Source organism: Lepidochelys olivacea (genome assembly GCF_965140295.1).
Source record: "Lepidochelys olivacea isolate rLepOli2 genome assembly, chromosome: 9".
Lineage (NCBI taxonomy): Eukaryota > Metazoa > Chordata > Testudines > Cheloniidae > Lepidochelys > Lepidochelys olivacea.
In genome coordinates, this window is record NC_140419.1 from 83,210,980 (window position 1) to 83,234,571 (window position 23,592).

The window sequence follows — 23,592 nt, forward strand, 5'->3', positions numbered from 1 at the left end:
TAGTTTCTTATTGGTACACCTTTGTAGGTACTGTCTGAGAGATGATCAACTCTTTATAAAATTTTTCTTTGCTGCTGTTGAGCGGCAGACAAAGAGATTTTGTGAATCCAAGATAAAACAGATGTGAATCCAAGAACCTAAAGGAGCAGCATTGGGTAAGCTGTTCAGATGGGATGAGGAGGTAGCCTTCAGATGAGGATCCAGATCGAAATCAGGTTTAGGCTAACGATCAGGCTAACTCAGGGGAGCAATGTAGGTTCAACAGAACCAACATTTTGCAAGCTGTTTTTGTGAGAATTGAACCAGAAACCAGACCCTTTCCAGCTCTCGGCTCAATCCAGAAACAAAACCAAAGAGGCAGGGTATAGATCCAGGAATCTGAAATGAACACTTCACTCATATAGGCCCACGAAAAAATCCTAAGGGTTTGGATTAGAGGTTCTAGTGTTGGTCTATCTCTAATGTAGATGCTATTTTTATACTGCTGCATTCTAAGTACAACTGTGCCTTAAAGCATGGATCATCACTGGTTCTTGAACTGAACCGCAGTAATTGTAAAACATTATAATAATTTAAAAATAAACAAACAATCTGAATTGAGAATTGTGATTGGACTGTTAAGAAAGTACTTTAGAGTGAGAGAGCATAAAACAACATGCTGGTTTTGACAGCATAATCAAGATGGCTTGAATGGCCATGGCAAACTTAATTCTGCCACTTCCTAACCTTTTAGTGCTTGACTTTGCCACCTTAACATTCTTTTAATGTCTTTTATTACGTAATTTCCAAAGTTTTTTTTAAAAAAATTTTTTAAAAAACAAAAATATATCAGGTGGAATCATACAGACTCTCCAGTATGAGTCATCTGCAGGGTTGGGACCTTAAGATTCACATTACAATCCTCTTGACCTGACGGAGCAATTGATAGTTGGAGAAGGCTGTTATCTTCTGTGTGGATCTGCCACTAGAGGGGATGGAGAAACACGTTTTGTCAGAGGGTTTCAAACCTATTTGCTAAACAGAAAAGGACAGCTGAGACTCAGGAATAAGAGGATGAGTTCCAAATTCTATATGGGAGTGTCCTCTAGTGATTACAGACCCTTCCACCCCTGTCCCTCCCAGACTCCTCTTCTGCTCCTATCCCCACTTCCTGCAATTATACCTGTTCTTGCCTGTCCCCTTCTGCATCTATCCTTCCACTCCATGACTTCTGCCCATACTCTCCCCCTCTTTTTCCTAGCCATCCTCCAAGTCTTGTGTCCCACTCTCCCAGGTCCTGCTCCAATTGCCCCTTCCCTTCCAGGCTTCTATTCCCCCACGCCCCTGAGATCCTACTCCTGCCACTGTCCCCACCACCCTGCATCTCTTCTTCCCCTCATCCCACTCCCTGTCCCTCAGCTCTCTGCTTTCAAGTCAAGCAGATTCTTCCTTCTCCTCCACGCTGCCTGGGCACAAGCAGGAGGGTCACTGAGAGCATAAGACAGAGTATCTTCTTGCTCTCAGTTCCTATGCTGAGTGCCACAGCAGCGTCTAGCAACCAGGAAGAGCAATTGCAGGGAAATCCTGATCAGCCCCTGCAGTCCCACGATGGAACATGCTCGGTCACTCTGGGGATGGTGCATGTGCAGTCCAGTTGGTACATAACAGCAGTGAAGACATAAAGCGTGCTAACTGCAGATGAATCTTTAGAGAAGTTGGCTGCCAGACTCTAACAAGTCTCTGGGCACATGAAAACTGATTTTTTTTAAGTTGGCCAAATTTGGGTGAATTTTTATCGGGGTGGGAAAAGGCACAGCCCTGACATTAGGGCAACTCCCCTGCAAAGTTTCAAATCCCTGCTCCAAAGGATAGAGGGATTAGGGCTTCTCAAGGAAACAGTTGTAAGATTTTTAACATGGGCAAAACAATGTATTTTTCCCTAACCTCATTCTCATTCTGAGAAGTGGCTGAACCGTTCTAGCTGAAACTTTCCAAAAAATTCAGTCTGAGGCAGACACTTGGCATGGAAAATTTCAGCCCAAATGGTTTAAGTTTGGCAAAGTTATAAGCAACTGAAAACAGAATCTTATAATAGAAAGTGTTGGACAACTTTAACTATAGGCATCACTACCTGTGCTGCCTATAATTCTTTATTTTCTTTCATAAGAGTTGCATTTCAGGACTGCAATACCCTGGGGCTTCCTGTCTTTAATCTCTTACAGATACAATCTTGGTCTTAAGCCTTCCTTCCTAAATAACCTCTGTCTTTAATTATTTTTTAAACCAAATTACAATTTAACAAGCACACATTCCCATAAGACAGAGCCTTTAATTATCATGATGGCAATGCTTATTAAAACCTGAATTTCACAGTGTTTCAATGACCAATTCAATAGGTCAGCAAATAATTATACACGCATCATTGCCAAAAATAGTTACATACCATTTTTAATAAGTCTTTGTGGATACCTTTTCATGGTGTTAATCTGCTGCATCAGTTGGGCGACTGCTATGGTAGGGGTATTTATAAAGTGAGCAGCAGGGTGCTGCATAGTACAAAGTGACCTCATGGCTGGCTAAAACATTCAATAGTCATATCAAGTTATTTTTAAGGGGATACATTCTGAAGTCATTTCTCAACCCTTATTCAGGGAAAATTGTCACTGAAGTCAATGGAAGAGACATCAGGATCTGGCTCACAGCTATTGAATACAATGATTAAAATACCTCACTAACAATAATCTCCAGACTTGAATGACAAAGACAAGCAACTTTTAAATATGTCTTTAGGCATTAGAAAGGATGGTTTAATTTTGTAGGCTCAGGTTTGAGATACCCAGACTCCCCAGAACCACAGGATTGGTGTACTCCTTCATCTCCCTAAGGTACATAAATTGAGGTCTATGTATTCTGTGCATACTGTTTGGCTTTTCTGGAAAAGACCTAAACTGAGTTTGCCCTGGTGACCTCAGTCAAAATCCCACCCTCCATGTCTGTTTTTAAAGCGGATTTATAGTATTTGGGGGTGCAAGCTGGTTGTCTGCCTGGTTTCTGCTCTGTGGCTGTATTATCTGGTGCTGTACAACCAATATTATTACAATACTCATTTCTTCATACTAACTGTATAATATATCTACAGAGAATAAAGCTGTGTGTTTAAAATGAATCTGGAACTCACTTTTAAGTACAACCAGACTACAAACAAGGATGATGATAATAATGAAAGTGCTGGATTGACCTTGAGACTGAAACCTTCAGTTTATACACACAACATATAAAGCCTGGAGAGTTCCCCACTCTACCTTGAGAAATGTGCCTCAGTTCTTACTTAAAGGGACCACTGTTATAAATCCATGTGCAGCAGACCATTACTATATTAATCACACACTCACCCGTGAGGAGATGAGACTCAGACTTTGGTCCTTCTGATCCAGAAACACAGACCTGTACTATTTGAGCTGCAGGAAAACTCTTAGCTGTTGCTAGTTGTGGGGTCACTTACCCACTCCGTGGGCCAGCCACAGAAAATATGGTATTTCTCTGTCTTCTCCCCCATATCATATGGACATGCATATGTATATAAATCCAACACATTACATTCCCTCTAATTGGTAGAGAATAGTTTATTTTAAGTGGCCTATTCAGTCCTTGCCCCTCTATTGAAACTACCAACAATGGTGCCAGTTGTGGTTATCATTTTTATGTATATGGACTCTTATCCACTATGAGCTATTTTGTGAGACACATCAACCCATTTCACATAGGCCACTGAACAGACTCTGTGTCCCTTTACCAACCTCCCTGAGCTATCCAGTCAGTTCCTGTACTTTAATTTTTTGTATTTTCCATTTGGTATTAAGGGCTACTGCAGGTTAAAAAATACTGTAGTACGTCTTTCCAAATAGACTAGCAACTAACAAAGCAACATTTTTCAAAGCCGCAGAGTAATGTCTTGGGAATAAAGAATTACCAATTGTTTCCTCTGTAGCTTGTACTCAGATAAAGGAAAAACAAATCAAACACATAAATCTTTCTCTTAATTATCTGTAAAAATTGTACATCAGGGTGTTTTTAATCTTCAGATTTGCATATGGATGGAAATTCCTGAAATACTTTAATTACCTTACTCAAGGTAAAGACCTGACTCAAGGAAAACTGATACATCTTAAAAGCAAAATAAAAAAGGGCTACATAAGTTTCCATGCATGTTATGCTAGTCTAAATAAAATGATGACTAATATCACCCTAGCTTGAACTTTCCACAGCAATTAGCTAATGTATCTCAATTTATCTTTCCCTGACAGTTTATGATTTTAAGGAAATTTGAGATGTTTGTTTTAAAAAATGGACATTTTAGCACCATCTGCTGGTGTTAAAATTAGCTGTTGAAACTAAACACCAGCTACCTACTTCACTTTTACTCTCTCAAAGCCTACCTCTGGCTCTTATTAGTAAAGGTTAATTGCTCGCTTTTCTACTATGGATTTTGTGATTGCTCTAATAATTCATTTGAGTGAACTGTGCATCCGGATGGAATAAACTTGCTAGGGGTCATATATCAATAGCAACACAATATTAAAGAAATAGCTCATCTAAAACTATTTTTTAAATTTAAGAAACAAAACAAAGGAAACGTTCAGTATTCAATGGCATAATCAAACTTTTTTTCTTGAATTATTTTGAGCTGATGTTAGTTGGGTTAAGGGACTATGGTGTGAAGAAGAGGATTTAAAGTCCGAGACCCCTAATCTAAAACAGATTTCAAAAATTAGTTCTTGCCCCATCTGACATCACCTAGATTCATAGATATTTAGGTCAGAAGGGACCATTATGATCATCTAGTCTGACCTCCTGCACAACGCAGGCCACAGAATTTCACCCACCACTCCTGCAAAAAACCTCTCACCGATGTCTGAGCTATTGAAGTCCTCAAATCGTGGTTTAAAGACTTCAAGGAGCAGAGAATCCTCCAGCAAGTGACTCGTGCCCCATGCTACAGAGCAAGGCGAAAAACCTCCAGGGCCTCTTCCAATCTGCCCTGGAGGAAAATTCCTTCCCGACCCCAGACATGGCGATCAGCTAAACCCGGAGCATATGGGCAAGATTCACCAGCCAGATACTACAGAAAATTCTTTCCTGGGTAACTCAGCTCCCACCCCATCTAATATCCCATCACAGGCAATTGGGCCTATTTACCATGAATATTTAATTACCAAAACCATGTTATCCCATCATACTATCTCCTCCATAAACTTATCGAGTTTAATCTTAAGGCCAGATAGATCTTTTGCCCCCACTGCTTCCCTTGGAAGGCTATTCCAAAACTTCACTCCTCTGATGGTTAGAAACCTTCGTCTAATTTCAAGTCTAAACTTCCTGGTGGCCAGTTTATATCCATTTGTTCTTGTGTCCACATTGGTACTGAGCTTAAATAATTCCTCTCCCTCTCCGGTATTTACCTCCCTTATTTAATCCCTTCACTAGTTTCCTCTTCACCACCACATCAGTTTCCTGATCAGATTCTCAGGTGCAGCTGAGCTGCGCTTGAAACACCTCAGGAAAGGAGGCATAGATAAGCTTTCTGTCATCTTTCTACAACACCAATACTCAGAGCAGCTAGGAACCAGTTTGGCCCACTCAGCACACAGCACATGTTAAAGAAGTTTCAGTGCTGCTCTAAATTGCATTGCCTGGGATTGCCCCTTAAGGCAATTACACCATCCCAGGATCGCTTCCCATACTGAGTATTCCAGCCACAATCCCTCCCTCCCCCTGCACACCCACTACTTTGAGCAGAAGTCCAAGAGTAAGTGCCATAAACGTATGCCAGCTTTATGCCATTCAGGGGTTCCCTATGGAAGAGAAATCTCAAGTTACCCTGCTAGGACAGCTCTCCATCCCCTTTGCACTGCTTGTAAGGCATGAAAGAGAATGAGCAGACACCAAAGATTAGGCTCCTTGTTTTCACCTTCAATGCCCAACATAAATCTGACTGGCCCACATAGCCAAACTCTCTTCAGTCTTGATGCCCCTTTCATCCACTACTCCCTCAGCCATCACTGTCCTTTCTTCTATGCTGCTTCCTACTTAAGGGATATCCTCCCCATTCTTATCCACAGTCATTGCTCTCATTTCATTCACATTCCTCCTATAACTTTTCTTCTGGACTCAGCCTTCTCTTTGATGGTAACGATTTCCTCCACTGAGAATGCCCTGCTGCCTGCTCCACAAGTTTAAATCTGGGCTCCATCTGTTTCAGCGTGCTCACTGTTTGCATTGCATAGGGGTGTAGAGTCATAGTCAGTCTCTCCAATAACTTGGGCCTGGATCACTTAGTGCTTTGAAAATAAGGGCCAGGCTCTCAGACAGACCTGGGATTGGAAAGAAGTCAGTGCACAATGCAAGTTTAACAATGTGATCTGTGTGACCCTGGTATGCTTGCAGCAGGGCTATGAAAATGATGGGAGCTTCTTTCGTTGCCAAAGGCCTACATACATTCTTTTTACATTCTGTTACTCTGAAACCTGTCTTTTTAACTCGCAGATGTGATCTAGTTTGGATGCAAGCTCCAGAATAATAGTGTCTTACCATGGTCAGCTTAGGCAGCAGCTGCCCCAAGGGAACTAAATGGCTATGAAGCCATTAAGCTGCCTTTTACTTTCCCTCCCCCCAACACACACAAGGTAAATAATGTCCACACCCTGCCTGCCAACAAATTCTGTATCCCAAAGAGTGGTGACTGAAGGACTTTTAAGACACATGTTCAGAGGTAAGTTTTTTAAGTGGTGCTCAAGCGGATCAAGTCGGAAATAAATCCCATTATTTGTTAAAAAGATTTGTGTATGTACCTCCCACACTCACTGCTTTGAAATGTACCCTTTAATGTCTGGTGGGAGATACAGGGCCTAGGGGTCTTCTAAGGTTTCAGGAGGAGGAAGAAAGTCCTTGACCTTTAAGAAAGATAAGTCTGCAAAAATAGGACTACTTGCCTTTGTACAATTCTTTACAAAAGCCAGCTGACAAAAGGTGCAACACTGTAACCTAAACCAATTCTTTAAATAACTGTGAAGAATCAAGGAGCACCTTGGGCATCTTTTGTGGGTTGATGAACTAACTAACCTCAAGAGGTTTGGAGCAAACATGGATCCTGAACCAAAAGATTGGTTCCAATCACCAGCTTCAGTCATTGAGGAGTGCAAAATACAAATGCACATTTAGCAGTATAAGCCCATCTATACTTTTGAGCAATATTTCATATCAGTTCTAATTTTATCCAATCCACTTAATCTACTCTAAATAACACCGATAATCTGCATATTGGTTGTATGTGCACAGCTCACATCAATATCACTGAGAATCATGTGGCATTTTCAGGTAAAGCTGGTTGAGAATTTTTCAACATTTTTTTTTAAATCAGGAAATGCCAATTGCTCAAAACCATAACGGCAGGAAAGTCATTTTTGACTAATTTCCCATTTTGAAAAAATTCTGAAAAAAGGATTTAAAATTATAAACATGCCCATTTTGACATTTTCAAAATGAACAAGTTTGCTTTTTAGGTCAAAATGACTTTGATTCAAAATTTAAGTTAATTTATAGTAAAAAATGTAAAAATTCTCAAGTTCAAAACTGAAATAATTTTTTGAAAGGATTGAAACAAAATGTTTCAATTGAGCCAAATTGTTTTTCTGATTTCTGGTTTGTGAATATTTTTGAGATTTTAACTTTTTGCCTTGATTTGGGATGGGAAAAATGTTTGAAAAATTCTTGCAAAATGGGAAAATAGATTCCACCCAGCTCTATTATCAGGATATTATTAGATTCCACAGATTTTAGCAAGATGCTGTCATTCTCAAACCCTCTCTTCCATGCATCTGTATAGTTTCACACCATCCAAAGAGTTCAAACCAGATTTAATAAAACGAAAAAAAAAAAAGCAAAAAACTCTTACATAGAGGGGTTAAACCAAACAGTTTGAGTACAAGCATTCTGTGTTTGAAACTGGGGTTCTGGCTTGGCCCATTACAAAGATATCGGTCACTTGCTAAAGGGTTTTATTTTCACATCTCTTGCCCTGTGACATGCTGCCACATCTGTGGTCAGTGGAGACACCAGATCTGGAGACCCATTGGTATAAGTAGAGTGACCAGACAGCAAGTGTAAAAAATTGGGACAGGAGGTGGGAGGGTAATAGGCACCTATATAAGATAAAGTCCCAAATATTGCGACTGTCCCAATAAAATTGGGACATCTGGTCACCCTAGGTATAAGGCTGGGGGCATTGGCCGGACAGTTTCCATTAGGGCCCTAGGCCTTTGGGATTCACTCCTCATCTTGGTCCATAACAGCTTGAGTTTGTTAATGTTCAGGGAAGACTGCAGAGCACAACTCTTCTTCCTGGTCCACAAAGAAATGGGGAAGAGATGGATACAAATGGTGTGAGACTCTGTCAGAGATTTTGTGAAATTAATTAATATTTGTTTTGATTTGATCTTGGGAAAACCGATGGGACTCTTTAGTGTATGGGAATCTTTAGATATTAGTATATTTTAAAAATATTGTCCAGGGCACCCAGAGCACTGGATGGGTGCTCTTTTCTTTTCTGTAGAGTAGTAAAACTACAAATGAATAAATATATTTATTTTTGAAATCTGGATGTGAGTTTTGAATATCTCAAAATTCTGTGCTATTCAGATCCAGAGGTTTGGATCCACAGGTTTCAGACACATCTTTAGTTAGTAATTACAAAACAAAGTTGTAAAATCCAAGAGATAACATTCAGAAATCAGACTGTCCTCCTTTCAGTACCTGAGTTGGTTTCACTTCCATTTCCTCACTGCCAATAACTATAACAGCGTGTGCACTCTTTGTACCGAGAGAGAGCAAGTAGTGGCATTGCTGTTGACACAGTCAAAAATTGTGTATTTTTCCTTTTAAAGTGAGTTTGAAAAATTCCAGTTCCCTGTTAATACCTTCTATTGAATCCATTTTTATTGTGGAGTGGGTGCAGGCCCTCATCCCCTAAAAAGGATCGTTTCAGACTTCAGGTTCTTTTATGTTCATTTGAGACAGACATGTAACTCCATTCTGCTAATGAGAAAAATCGATACAAAGGAAGAGGCAAAATGACCCTTTAGTAAATAATCATTTATTATTTATCGAACACAGACAGCGTGCTCAACATGGTACAGATCCCAAGGAGAGAGAGTCCTGGTCAAAGAAACTCACGGTCAGGGAAGTTAAACATAGGCAACAGTTAGAAACAAAATAAACATAGGCACAAATAGTCCCCGTTGGAGATATATTGCAGGGCAGCACCAGTTTGGTTTTGTCTGTTATTTTTTAATGAACCATAGCATTAAGTGACAGTGTTCATAGAAGTGACCTTTGGAGGAAATAAGAAGAGGAGAGGACTGGAACTAGCTGCATTAGGATGTTTCCAGGTTTAAGGGGCAATATGGGAGAAACCTCAAGACTAGAGTAGGAGAAGAACACAAAGTGTACGTCTACACAGCAGCTGGGAGGTGTAATTCCCAGCTCAGGCAGACACACACTTGTTCTGCTCAACATAGCAGGCTAAAAATAGCAGTGCTACCGCACGGGCATGGGCAGAGGCTTGGACTAGCCATCCAAGTACATACCCAGGAGGTTGGGTGGGATTGAAGGAAGGTCGTCAGGACTGTGGTGTTGGTGGAGTGAAGGGGGTCAGGAAGTGGTAAGAGATGAGATTTAAGATGCAGACAACAGCAAAGTTATAGGTGATGATCAGGATGAGGAAATTAAAAAGGATACAGGTGATGGAAAACCTGTTGAGGACCAACTGGACAGAGCAGTGACAGATTAATTGTATATGTTACAGCATTTTGAATGTACCGTATACTAAAAGGGAATAGGTTGGGTGTTGGGATGGCAGAGGGGACAGAGGGTTACAGGTGAGCAATGGCCAAAGACTAGACCAGGGTATTACCTGAAGAGATGGAGAAGGAGACGGATTTCAGAGGCCGTTTTACAGAAAAGTGACAAGCTTTGGTAAGTGTATTGTATTTACAAACTACAAACCTAATTCATTTCTAAAACAAAATACTTTGCAGGGAACTATTCAGAGAAAACTGGGACAAATGTATTCAGCTCAAGGAGGATACATATTAAAGGGATAACAGAATGGATAAAACATCTTTAAAGACATTTTTGTGAATAAACCAACTGGCCAAAGGAAAACATGGAGCCCATAAGTATAGTACAAGTGATGTCCCTAAGCCTGATATAGAAAAATGGAGAACTAAATTAACTCTTCTGTTTTGTTCTCTGCTCTCATCCCTCTGTTCCTGGAATGAGTGCAATAACTTATACCAAATTTAAAACCTACACAAAAAGGTGGGTTCTAGATTTAGAGCAGACTAAAAATTTGAGAGGTCAGAATTCCACTCAATCCTGACAAAATACAAGTTGAGTTGAAGATCAGGAGCAGTGAAGGAGCAGGTCAGAGACAAGAGAGGCAGGACTGGTAAGGTGGAAAAACCATATGCATTGTTTCCCCTCCCTCCCCCTAACCCTGTGGAAAAGCTTGCAGAGAGAGTTAATACACTCGAGGGCTGCATCAATTCTACTGCAGTCCCCTCTCTGCTCATCAAAAGTACTTTAAAGGGATTATAGAAGTAACTAGCATCAATTTAGGCTTCATGAGTTTACAATATTGAATCCACTGTAGATTATTTGAAATAGTTTTCCTCTAAAAGGATAAATCTTATCAGTTAGGTGCAAGTATATCAGTGATTATAGATTTTATCTTAAAACTAACAAAATCTCAACTTTCAGAGTAGCAGCCGTGTTAGTCTGTATCCGCAAAAAGAAAAGGAGGACTTGTGGCACCTTAGAGACCAACAAATTTATTTGAGCATAAGCTTCCATGAGCTACAGCTCACTTCATCGGATCTCAACTATATCACGTTATATGTAAAATTAGAGATATCCAGCAAAGACAAAGTTTAGCTCTAGATTTAAACTTTCACAAAATTAGGGGAGATTTTTATCTGGGCATTGGTCCAAACACATTTCTATTGAAAATATATTTTCTTTTTCTCCCCAAAAAATCATTTTTTCATCCAGAGCCAGTAGTATTGTTCTTAATTAAAGCATATGAAATATGCAAAGCAAATTTATCCAAAGACTGGTGTATTTTCATGACACTTTCCCATTCTGGGTTAGTTCTAACAGATATTTGCCTTAAAAACATATGTAATTCAGCACAAATTCTTAACAATGGAATAGGGCTTGAGTCTGTTCCTTAAAGAAACAGGCAGCTGAAATAAATGTAAAATTCCCAGTTATTTACCTAAAGAGTTTTGGTTCCAGCCTCCAAAGAAAATGCATGATGTAAGTTCAGATACTGTGGGTCAGATAATTGAAAAAACCTGTTATTATATTTGCTTAATCAAACCATCTGACCAGGAAGACATAGAGAAAGCTTTTTTGAAAAGGGATTAGCAAAATGTAAAACATGTGACAGAAACAGACTTTCAACACAACTGTAAGACCTTCTTTTTTAAGTCTGTTTTTTCATCCATTGTCTCAACTTGTAACCAAAAATGTGAAATTTAGGAATAAAGGAATCTGGTCTGGAAACACAACAACAACAACATAATCAGAGTTACAACTTAGTTGCTGAGATACTGGAGCAGTTCCTAGTTCCCCACCTCCTCTCAGCTTTGATTTCAGACCTGGTCACTTTGGGGAAAAGAAATGCTGTATCTGCACATCTGACAAGTGCTCCTGAAGTAGCAGCTTATTTTTCACATTTTGGAAAAGAAAAAAGAAACCTTCTCAAGTATAAAATATTTTAGCTTAATGACCAACTCCTGGCTTGACTGCAATTTTTCTACTGCAGAAAGTCCAAACCTGCAAGGCTTCAGGGCTTTCATGGACAGTACAAAAGAACTTCAAAGGGCAGGAAAGACAATTTATGAGTTGGATGCGTACTCTAGTATCCCTCACCCCACCTCCTTCTTCTGAGCTTTTGTGTTAGTTCAATCTCCGTACCATAACATTAGGCCAGGAGGAGAACACCCAACTAATAGTGGGAAACAAAGGTCAGAGGCTGGAGTGCTCAGTCAGTCTTGCCAGGTATTAGTTTCACTATTTAATGAACAGGGATTGCTTCTATTGTAATGGATCAACTGCCAGCGATACTTGTAAGGAATCAAACTCACCATCCTGTAGTTATTCTCTTTTATATTCTGGCTACCAGACATAACGTAACAAATAATTCCCATCTCCATCACATTTACACAGCCTTGTAGAAATGGGGCATTCATCTTCCTCTTAATGTATTTTTGGCCACTGTCAAAGGCTGGATAAATGACCCAGTGGTTTGTTCTGATACGGCAAACTTATATTTCCTCTTGGCCCTAATCCAATGTGCTGTCAAGTCAGAGCTCCTCAACCATAGACAACAAGAATCAGACCTTTGATAAAGGCTCTGAGAACGCTGATGTGTTGATATTGAAATTAAAGTAACCATTCACTTCCCAACCAGGATTACGTCTTGATAACCTCAGTTCCTCAAGCACAGCACACAAACTTCTGCAATTTACTATTTTTAAAAATCATTTATTATGTCTATTTTGGTAGAACCCAAAGGTTCCATTCAGGCTCTGGCCTGGAGACCTGTGCTTTTGTTGCTGAAGGTCTTGAGTTTGGTCCATGCTAACAATCATGGTATCAGCAGCCATGGTTCACATGCTTGGATAGAAGGTCCTACAGAAGGGCAAAATATTGTTATTTTGGTTTAGATCATTTTGAAAATTCAAATCTAGTTTTCAAAAACTCTCCAAAATCAAGGATATTTGGAGCCAGGGTTTTGGCTCAGGCCCCTCTCTGCTTCCTAAGAATGTCCTCTTACTGGGGATCAGTGGAGAAAAAGCAAGCCCAAGAATAACAGGCATATCCAAAAATCAGAAAAGAAGCTGTGAATACTTTGCAATGAAGCCATGTTTAAGGCAACAATAAATTTGTCATCATGGTATGATTTTGATAACGTTGTTTATTAATATGACACAATCTAAAGGCAAAAAAATGGTATACAAATGCACAGGTGGAGAAAAAGAAAACCCTTAGTAGACCCCTTTCAAGCCATCATGAAAAGGTCCAAGCATATCCTCAATACAGTGCAATGAAATTAAAAAAGATGTCATGCGGCCATGTCAGCCCATCTGTGACCCATATGTTGCATGTAACTAGACCATATGCCTGTAGCTAAAGAGAACATTATATGTTGTATAAGACTGTGGCAAAATGTAAAAGTGAAGTAGAACACCTACACATTACAAAGAGTTTGTTATTTGTGTCACATCAAAGAAAGAGTCTCAAGGAATTATTGCCCTCTGAAGTCATTTAATTATGATTAAGTGAACTAAGAAGTAGTATAAATAGTATTTTATACCCCTGTGAATTAAAGTATGAGATCTAGCTGAGGCGAATAAGATTTATGGCCAAAACTCATGCAACCTTACAGTAATTTCATGACACTTTTACTGCTAGAATAGCCATTATGGTTTTTTAAATAATCAAAAAATGCACAAGCAAATTCTATTCTTTGGACACTTCTTATAAACTATGGACAGAAGGGAAAATAGTTTGCTTCTTGACTGATGAACACACTAGATCAGTTCCCTTTCCATTATAAAAAAAACAAAGATAATGCAGAGCAAAAGTTACCTTTGAGGTGTGTTTCATTTTTGTTTTGCTTTCCTGAAAGAAAGAGAGACAGAGAGAGAGAGAGAGAAATTATCAAACAAACCTCTCTCAATTTAACCAAAATTGACCAGAATAAAACTTTCCTGTCATGAGGGGAGAACCTATGGCCAATCCCAACTCCTATCGCTCAGAAAATAAGTTTGCTGTGCTGAGACCCAAGCCATGAAACCTTGAAGTTGTCTGGTCCACAGGCTTGCATAAAGGATACCTCTTGAACTTTATGAATCTTCTAGCTCTAAAGAGAAGGGTTCCCAAATATTTGCTTGTAAATCCTTTCAGTGTGTCCAATAAAGGGAAGAAATAAATGTCAACAAATTATTACATTTCACAAATTTTCCACTTGAAAATCAGCTTTTCCAGTGACATTTGTTATTTCCCTCACCCATGACTATGTACAAAAGACTCCAGAAGAGACAGAGCTGAATTGTACAGACTGTAGTAAACTGCTACTTCAATTAAAGAACAGAAAGCTGTCCAGCCAAGGGGCATTTGTGTTCCTAGAACAAGAAGGTGAAAGTTCCAGGTGGTTGCTGGGAAGGGAAACAGATGATCAGAAGACTACAGGTGAATTATGAAAGTTTTAGAAATAAAGGTTAAAACCTAGTCCAGATAAATCAGAGGCAATCACTTCCCATTGTCTTTAATAGGACAAGGATTTGGTCCCATAGCAGCTTCATGAGCTGTAAGCTAGGTGGTCTAATTTTCAAACAAACAATCTCCAAAAATGCACATACAGTATCTGTAAGTGCAATTAATTATGTGCATAAAACAGGAACTTTTGAACAGATGTTTGTTATGTGTGCGCAATAGCCATCTACATCTGCACAAACCCATCTGACAGTAAGCAGGATTTGTGCGTACCAATTTTGAGTGTACAAATGCAAGTGAGTACATTTGAAAATATTCTATGTGAATTTTCAGAAATCTTAAAAAAAAAAAAAAACTTAGGCCCAAATTTCCAAGAATCTTTGGAAGGGGAAAGACATGTAAGCGAGGAAGCAGTTTATTTATTTTCAACTACCATAATCAGCTTGGCAACCGAAACACATCGTTAGGATAAAAATGATAAAAGATGCCAAAAATCGTGGGTGTAAAAATCTCTAATTACTTACTAAAAAGGTATATGCTATAACTAAGGCTAAGATTTTGTCACGGAAATCACAGAATCCGTGACTTCCAGAGACCTCCAGGACATTTTCCGCATCAGCCTTGGGGCGGCGGGGCTGGAGGTGCCCAGCTGCCGTGGGGAGACCATGCAGCTGCCCAGCCACTGCGAGTGGTGGGGGGACCCCATAGCTGCCCAGCAGTAGTAGGTGCTTGATCCTCCTTGCTCCCCATTTTGTCACAATTATTTTTAGTAAAAGCCAGGGATAGGTCACAGACTTCCAGGAATTTTTGTTAATTGCCCGCGACCTGTCCGTGACTTTTACTAAAATATCCATGACAAAATCTTAGCCTGAACTATAACATCGTTAGCAGATAATGCTGTGGGAGCACAGGAACTGTAGGAGCAAGAGCTTTATGGTATTAATTTAGCTCCACAGATTGAAGTCAGTACTAAAGTCTGGATTAGAACACATAGGTGCCTGACCCCAATCTTGTATTCCAACCACAGTCCAATCCAGTCCCCCAGACTCAGACACACCTTCTTTATACACATCATATCTATGACTTCATTAGGGTGCTTGTAAGAATGCCGTCCAAAAAGGATGCTGAAGGCACTTGTCTATAACATCTTGAGCATCCCATGTATTTTGTCCAGAACGTTTCCTTGCCCACAACTAGCTCACTTGGAAGGATACGTGGTGATCCTGTACAATACAACCATTCTGTAAGGCCTCTCTCATTTCAGTTTTGGCAAGTTACAGTAGCTCTGGAGCCCTCTACATCCATCCTGACAAGCTCTCTCTCACCTGGACTGTTTTATAATTATTTGAATCTCATCTAATATAATTTGTGAAAATGCTAGTACAGTATTTACACTGCAAGTCTGATGACAAAAACTGATTTGTAATTTTTCTGTTCCTCTGAGTCTAACCCAGCTATGCAAACTTATCATTGCCACTCAGACAGCCTTTGCCTCAATGGACCCAGCATTCTAGAACACCCTTCCTCAATCTCCCCATCTTTCCTTGCCTGTAGCTCATCATTTCTCTCTCCTTCTGTTACTTGCTTTTAGCTCTCCAGCTGTACTCTCTTTAAAGCATTGAGGGAATGTCTACACTGCAACAGCAAACGTGACTCCCAGCCCGGGTAGAGACTCATGCTAGCTCTGCTTAAGCTAATGTGCTAAAATAGCAGTGTGGACACTGCGGCGCACACTAAATACCCAAGTCCAAAGCCCACCTGACCCCTTCAGTCCAACCTCAGGTGGCTAACCCAAGCTGCCATTTATGCCACAACATCCATGCTGCTCTTTTTAGCATGTTAATTCAAGTAGAGCTAGAGCAAGTCTGTCTACATGGTCTGGGAGTCATGCTTCTAGAGGTTACTCTTGCACATGTAGTTTATTTGAAAAACTCTGTTGGATCATATTAAAGAAGTTCTGTATTAAAATCACAAATGAGTTTGATTCCCCAGAGGTTAAATTCCAGGGTATTACTAATTAAGAGGTCTCTTGGTTTTTGGTACTGTTTCTCTCCCTCTGTGTGTGAAACTTGCAAGCTGCTAATTGTTTTAGTACATTCTAAGACAGAGTCTATTCTCAAAGCAATTCACAAGAGAGAGACTCAAAGCAATACTCTAACAACAGAAACAGCACCCAGAGACTCCCCACCCTTTTGTTGTATTAACAATTGTGATTAAAATAGAGATAGAGGATGTATGTGGATGGATGCTTGGTGTGGATAATAACTGAATGATCAGGGAGGTGCCAGCCTAAGAATCCAGTGTCCATCGGCTGAAGAAGGCGTCAAGTGGAAATAACCAGAGGACCCCCAGAGGGCAGACTGGAATCCACCCAACAGCCTCAAGAATGGGAGAACCAAAGAACAAGATAACATCTAGGAGCACGGGAGCCGTCAGGAATGTGCTATCTGCTGATTGATTCAGCAACAGCATGATGAAGCAATTCGCATAGACTAGCATGGGAAGAAATTCCTATAAAAATAGACTCTAAAAAGTGAGAACTTTGGGGTCTGATTCTGCAAACCAACTTCCAGGAGCATCAGATGAGCATCTGACAAGGCCCTGCTCCCTCCTCATGTCCAGGCCACCTGGCCAGTGGCTTGGCATGAGCAACTCTAAGGCTGGTAACTATGATAACAACCTTGCAGAACCTGTGTGTGTGTGGGTGTGTGTGTGTGTGTTTGTATGAATGAATGTGTGAATAAATATGAGATTGAATGGAATGTTATAGCTATAACTAACTGCTTACTATGATTCTTTCTGTATTCACAATAAATGTGGTATTTTGCCTTTTTCCCTTTAATAAAATCCTGCTGGTTTTTATTTTATTGGTATAACAACTCCACAAAACAATACAGTTGTATAGAACTAACCAATGGTTCAATGGCACTGGTTCAAATCCAGACTACATCAATAGTGACCAAACTTGCTCATCAGAGGGTGGTTCTTAAGTGACTGTTCTGATAAGAGTACTTGTGGCTTAGAGACTAACCAATTTATTTGAGCTTTGCATCCGATGAAGTGAGCTGTAGCTCACGAAAGCTTACGCTCAAATAAATTGGTTAGTCTCTAAGGTGCCACAAGTACTCCTTTTCTTTTTGCGAATACAGACTGACACGGCTGTTACTCTGAAACCTGTTCTGATAAGAGTTGGTGGATTATCACCAGACATCTGTTCAAAACCACCATTGCTGCCTGGCCTCCATGTTGGTATTTTGTTAGAAAGACCAAGGATATAGGATCCAAAGCCCCACTGAAGTCAATGGGAGTCCTTCTAATGAATTCAATGGTTTTCGATCAGACAATAGGTATGAAAACTGAACTCCGCTCTGTAAAATAAGGTTTAGACACACTGTGGGGGAAACCTACCTTGTCACTGCCCTAATTTAACCTGTGTCCGTAGCCTAAGGTCTTCAGTCTCCAGGGCCAGTTGTCAGTGTGGCCCCTTTGACAATCACTAAAAATTAAGTGTTTTTATTGAAGAAAATCTATAAACAGATTTTTATTGGGAAACTTTATCTTTTAAAAGTGTTGCCATTTTGCCAGGGGAGGCAGGAGCAGATTTTTTAAAGAGTGGCAAGTTACACAAAGTAAAATAGGCCCAAATCCAGATCCAAAAACCTTGTTAGGGAAATTCAGGTCCTGATCTGAACTTCACAACTGGGCCAACTGCAAATTTTAAGGACATTAATTAAATTTGATGTAGAAAAGAGTTATGCTGGCACAAAAGAGGGTTTTTAATGTAGGTATTTCAACAATTCTATGAACTGGTTTAGGCATCATGCAAGGGATTAGAATGTGGATATAGGAAAATGTATGGTGCTACCCATTGCAACACAAAAGACAACTAGCCACACTTCTCAATCTCCTAAAGCCTAGAATATGGGACACAGGAGGCAAAATGAAGGAGTTGCATTTAGGTAAGCAACCTTTTGTTTTCTGTGTACTGCATCTTTAAATGCCTAAAGTCTCAAGTTTCTACAGAGACAAGCAGCTATTTTGCGTTCAGTTCAGTGCAGACTGTCGCATAAGAGATGCATACACTGTTGCCTCTCATGGAGGCTTTACTTTTGTTCTTTCTTCTTTGCTATTTCACTTAACTAAAAATAATTCATACCAAAAGTATATCATTACTCTGTTCATATGGAAACAGAAGGATAAAATAATGCAGAAAGTATGAAAGCATAACAGATTTCTCTAATGTAAACAAGTGTCTGTTCAATTAACTCATTCTGATGTACATAATTCACCTCAATAAAAGTGAGGTGATGGTGGGTCTGTGTGGGATGGAGGTAGATTTGGCATGTCATATCAAGGACAACTGCTAAGATCTTTAACTGCCCATTGTTCCACGCTACATAATGTAAACAAATAACTTCACACAATAAGGGTTTACTGACATAATAAAACAAGAAATTAAAAGTGAAATTAATCTACAAATGTGCATCTGAAATGCAAAAGCTAAGGAAGTGTTTGCTCACCCTACGAATATCGCTGGAGCAGATGCTCCATTCTCAATGCATAAGCACACAGGTATTTTATTGTTGCTGGCATCGCTGGCAACAGCTATTAAACAGGAGCAGCAAATGGGATTTTTGCAAGGGAGTTCTCCAGGTGTAGAAGGAGCAACTACATGACCCTCGGGGCCAGTTTGCCACCTGCCAGTTTGTTTGTTGTGTGCTTGCCTTGTGCCTGCTTGATTTAAGTTTATAGTGTGGCCTGCTGTGATGGGGGTTGGGGGACTGTGTGCTGAGCCTTGCAGTTTGCTAGGCACGGCTGAGAGCTTCCTAATGAAACGCTAGTCTGACATCCTTCGATCCCTATTCACTTTAGAATCCCTAACAAGGGGACTGGGTAACTTAGGAAGAACATGGGTTTAAAAAAGTCAGCCTGGAAGCGACCAGAGGAGCTAGCAAACAGGAGCAGCAAATGGGGATTTTTGTGGGGGAGTTTAGAGAAGGAGTGTGAGAGCAAGAAACACCTAATCAATAGTCTCTAAACTTCGGCCAATAACTCTCCCCCACACCCACCCACCCAAAAACACAGACACACCAAAAACAAACAAACTAATCCCCAGCAAGAATAAAAATAATGCAGGTAGAAGTCCAGCAGCAGAGTGGGGACTATCCAGTTTATTAAATTGAATGCAGCATGTGTTACCTGCCTTGTGGGTGTATGGCATGTGTGCGCACTGGGTGCAAGCAGCTCATGGCCCTCAGAATAACACCGAGACCAGATATCAGAGGGATAGCCATGTTAGTCTGTAGCCACAAAAACAACGAGGAGTCCAATGGCACCTTAAAGACTAACAGGTTTATTTGGGCATAACCTTTCGTGGGTAAAGAACTCCACTTCTTCAGATGCATGAAAATTTTCACTCCATGCACCTGAAGAAGTGGGGGTTTTTACCCACGAAAGCTTATGCCCAAATAAATCGGTTAGTCTTTAAGGTGCCACCAGACTCCTCGTTGTTTTTACTGGGACCAGAGTTACTGAACTGGAGGACCTAAGGGAGACACAGAGCTACACAGGTGAGACTTTCTGGGACACAGCAGAGCAGTCCCATCCCCACTCTGACAGCCTTTGTGCTCTTGGGGTGGATGAAAGTCTTGGGGAAGGAGAACATCAAGCTGGAGCAGAGGGAAAACAAACTGCTAGGCTCAGCACACAGTCCCAACCCCCATCACAGCAGGCCACACTATAAACTTAAATCCCACAGTTGGGACCCTCCTTCCAGATGATGTTCTCTGCACTGAGGATACCACTCAAGGGACGAGGACTCCTGTTATTAGGACAAGATGGGTAATAGTAACAAGGGATTTCGGTATTAGAAATATAGATACCTGGGTTTGTGATGACCAGGAGAACTGCATGCTGCATTGCCTGCCATGTGCAAAGGTTGCAGACCTCTCAGGACATCTAGACAAACTTATGTACAGTGCTGGGGAGGAGCCAGTAGTCGTGGTACATGTAGATACCAGTGACATAGGGAAAAGTAGCAGAGAGGTCCTAGAGGTCAAATTTAGGCTGCTAGGTTAGAGATTAAAACCCAGGATCTCCATAGTAGCAGTCTCTAAAATGCTTCCAGTTCCATGCGCAGGGCCCACTGGACAGTCAATGCGTCAATGAGATAATGGTGTTTGGAGAAGGGATTTAGATTTACTAGGAACTGGGGAACCTTTTGGGGAAAGAAGGAGCCTATACAGGAAGGACAGGCTCCACCTAAACCAAAACCAGATTGCTGGCATGTAATATTAAAAAGGTCATAGAAGAGGTTTTAAACTAAGGGCTGGGGGAAAGCTGACAGGTGCGCAGGAGCATGTGGTTCGGGAAGACACATCCCTTATGGGAGGATTTATTAAAGGAATACTCTATATCCTAGTAAAGAGGAGAGGATAGAAGTTTATAAAGTATAGATATGAGCTGAAGAGAAACATTCGTATGCAAGAGAGTCACATTCACTTATATGAAGGCAGACAACTAAAAAGTGACAACTCTTAGAAGTGCTTGTATACAAAATGCAAGAAATCTAAATACCTACTAAAATGGGTGAACTTCAGTGCCTGGGATTAAATGATATTGACATAATAGGCATCACAGAAACTCGGTGTAACAATGATATTCAATGGGACATGGTAATACCAGGGTACAATATATATAGGAATGACAGAGTAAGTCTCACTGGAGAGGGAGTGGCACTGTATATGAAATAGAGAGTAGAGTCAAACATAGTAAAAATCTTTTAAAACAGTACCACAGAATCTCTATGGATATAAATTCCATGCTTGAATAGTAAGAGTGTAGCTGTGGGAATATGCTAGGATGGCGACAGTGACTGTGATGGTAACCAGAATGGTGACAGTGACTGTTAAATGCTCAGCGAGATTAGAGAAACAAACCAGAAAACCCAATAATAAGTGGGGAGGGATAGCTCAGTGGTTTGAGCATTGGCCTCCTAAACCCAGGGTTGTGAGTTCAATCCTTGAGGGGGCCATTTAGGGATCTGGGGCAAAAACTGGGGATTGGTCCTGCTTTGAGCAGGGGGTTGGACTAGATGACCTCCTGAGGTCCCTTCCAACCCTGATATTCTATGATTCTATGATTTCAGCTATTCCCATATTGACCGGGAACATGCCCCCTCAGGTTGGTATGCAGAGATAAAATTTCTAGACACCATTAATGACTGTTTCTTGGAGCAGCTAGTCCTAGAACCCACGACGGGAAAGGCAATTCTTGATTTAGTCATAAGTGGCACACTGGATGTGGTCCAAGAGGTGAACACAGCTGAATCGCTTGGTAATAGTGAGCACAACGTAAATAAATTTAACATCCTTGTAGGCCAGAAAATACCAAAGAAACCCACCATAACAGCATTTAATTTCAAAAAGGGGAACTACACAAAAATGAGGATACTAGTTAAATTGAAATTACAAGGATCAATCACAACAGTGAAATGCCTACAAGCTGCCTAGAAAGTTTTTTAGAACACCACGACAGAGGCTCAAACTATATATATATTACATATACACACCCCAAATTAAAAAAAAAACATTAAAGAGGACCAAAAAACCCGGCCACCATAACTAAACACCAGAGTAGAAGACAAAAGACATGTTTCAAAAATTGGAAGTCAAATCCTACTGGTGAAAATAGAAAGAAACAAACTCTGGCAAGTCAAGTGTAAAAGTATAATTGGGCAGGCCGAAAAAAAGGATTTGAAGAACAACTAGCAAAAGACAAAACCTAACAGCAACATTTTTAAGTATATGAGAAGCAGAAAGCCTGCCAATCAATCAGTAGGAGCCAATAGATGATCAGTGTGCTCAAGGAGCACTCAAGACAACAAGGCCATTGTGGAGAAGCTAAATGAATTCTTTGCATCTGTCTTCACTGCAGAGGATGTGAGGGAGATTTCTATACCTGAGCCATTCTTTTTATGTGACAATTATGAGGAACTGCACCAGGCAGAGGTGTCAATAGAGGAGGTTTTGGAACAAATTGATACATTAAGCACCAATAACTGGCCAGGACCAGGTGGTATTCACCCAAGAATTCTGAAGGAACTCAAATATGAAATTAAATTACTAACTATGGTATGTTACCTATCACTCAAATCAGCCTCTATTCCAGATGACTGGCAAATAACTAATGTGATGCTGTTTTGTTTTTTTTAAAGGCTCCAGAGGTGATCCTGACAATTACAGACTAATAAGGCTAACTTCAGTACCAGACAAATTGGTTGAAACTATAGTAAAGAACAGAATTAGCAGACACATAGATGAACACAATATGTTGGGGAAGAGTCAACATGGCTTTTGTAAAGGGAAATCATGCCTCGCCAATCTATTAGAATTCTTTGAGAGTACCAATAAACATGTGAACAAGGGTGATCCAGTATATATAATATACTTGGACTTTCAGAAAGGCTTTGTAAAGGTCCCCGACTGAAGGCACTTAAGCAAAGAAGGCAGCCATGGGATAAAAGGGAAGGTCCTCTCATGGATCAGTAACTGGTTAAAAGATAGGTAACAAAGGGTAGGAATCAGTTTTCACAGTGGAGAAAGAATTACATAGTGGTATCCCCCAAGGATCTATAGTGGGACCATGGCTTTCAATACATTCATAAATGATCTGGAAAAAGGAATAAACAAGGAGGTGGCAAAGTTTGCAGATGATACAAAATTACTCAAGATAGTTAAATTCAAAGCTGACTGTGAAGAGTTCCAAAGAAATCTCACAAAACTTGGAGACTGAAGAACAAAATGGCAGATGAAATTCAATGTTGATAAATTCAAAATAATACATGTTGGAAAACATAATCCCAACTATACAAACAAAATAATGGGGTTGAAATTCACTGTTGCTATTCAGGAAAGAGATCTTGGAGTCATTGTGGATAATTGTCTGAAAACATCTGCTCTGTGTGCAGCAGCAGTCAAAAAAGCTAACAAAAAGGAACCATTAGGAAAGGGATAGATAATAAGACAGAAAATATCATAATGCCACTATATAAATCCATAGTATGCCCACAACTTGAATACTGCATGCAGTTCTGGTCACCCCATCTCAAAAAAGATATACTGAATTGGAAAAAGTACAGAGAAGGGCAACAAAAATGATTAAGGGTATAGAACAGCTTCCATATGAGAAGAGATTAAAAAGACTCGGATTGTTCAGTTTAGAAAAGAGACAGCTAAGGGGGAATATGATGGAGGTCTATTAAATCATGAATGG

General features: G+C 40.2%; 1 long non-coding RNA gene across 1 annotated transcript in view; it reads right to left on the bottom strand.

Moving 5' to 3' along the window:
- Positions 1-12,594: 12,594 nt before the first annotated feature.
- The window catches only part of LOC311525851, a 62,339-nt gene continuing 51,341 nt past the window's right edge, over positions 12,595-23,592 (bottom strand). Inside the window, exons 2-3 of the long non-coding RNA XR_014712876.1 lie at positions 13,693-13,725; positions 12,595-12,732 (exon numbers count right to left, since the gene is read on the bottom strand). This is a non-coding gene — a long non-coding RNA (uncharacterized lncRNA). The remainder of the gene's footprint in view (positions 12,733-13,692; positions 13,726-23,592) is intronic.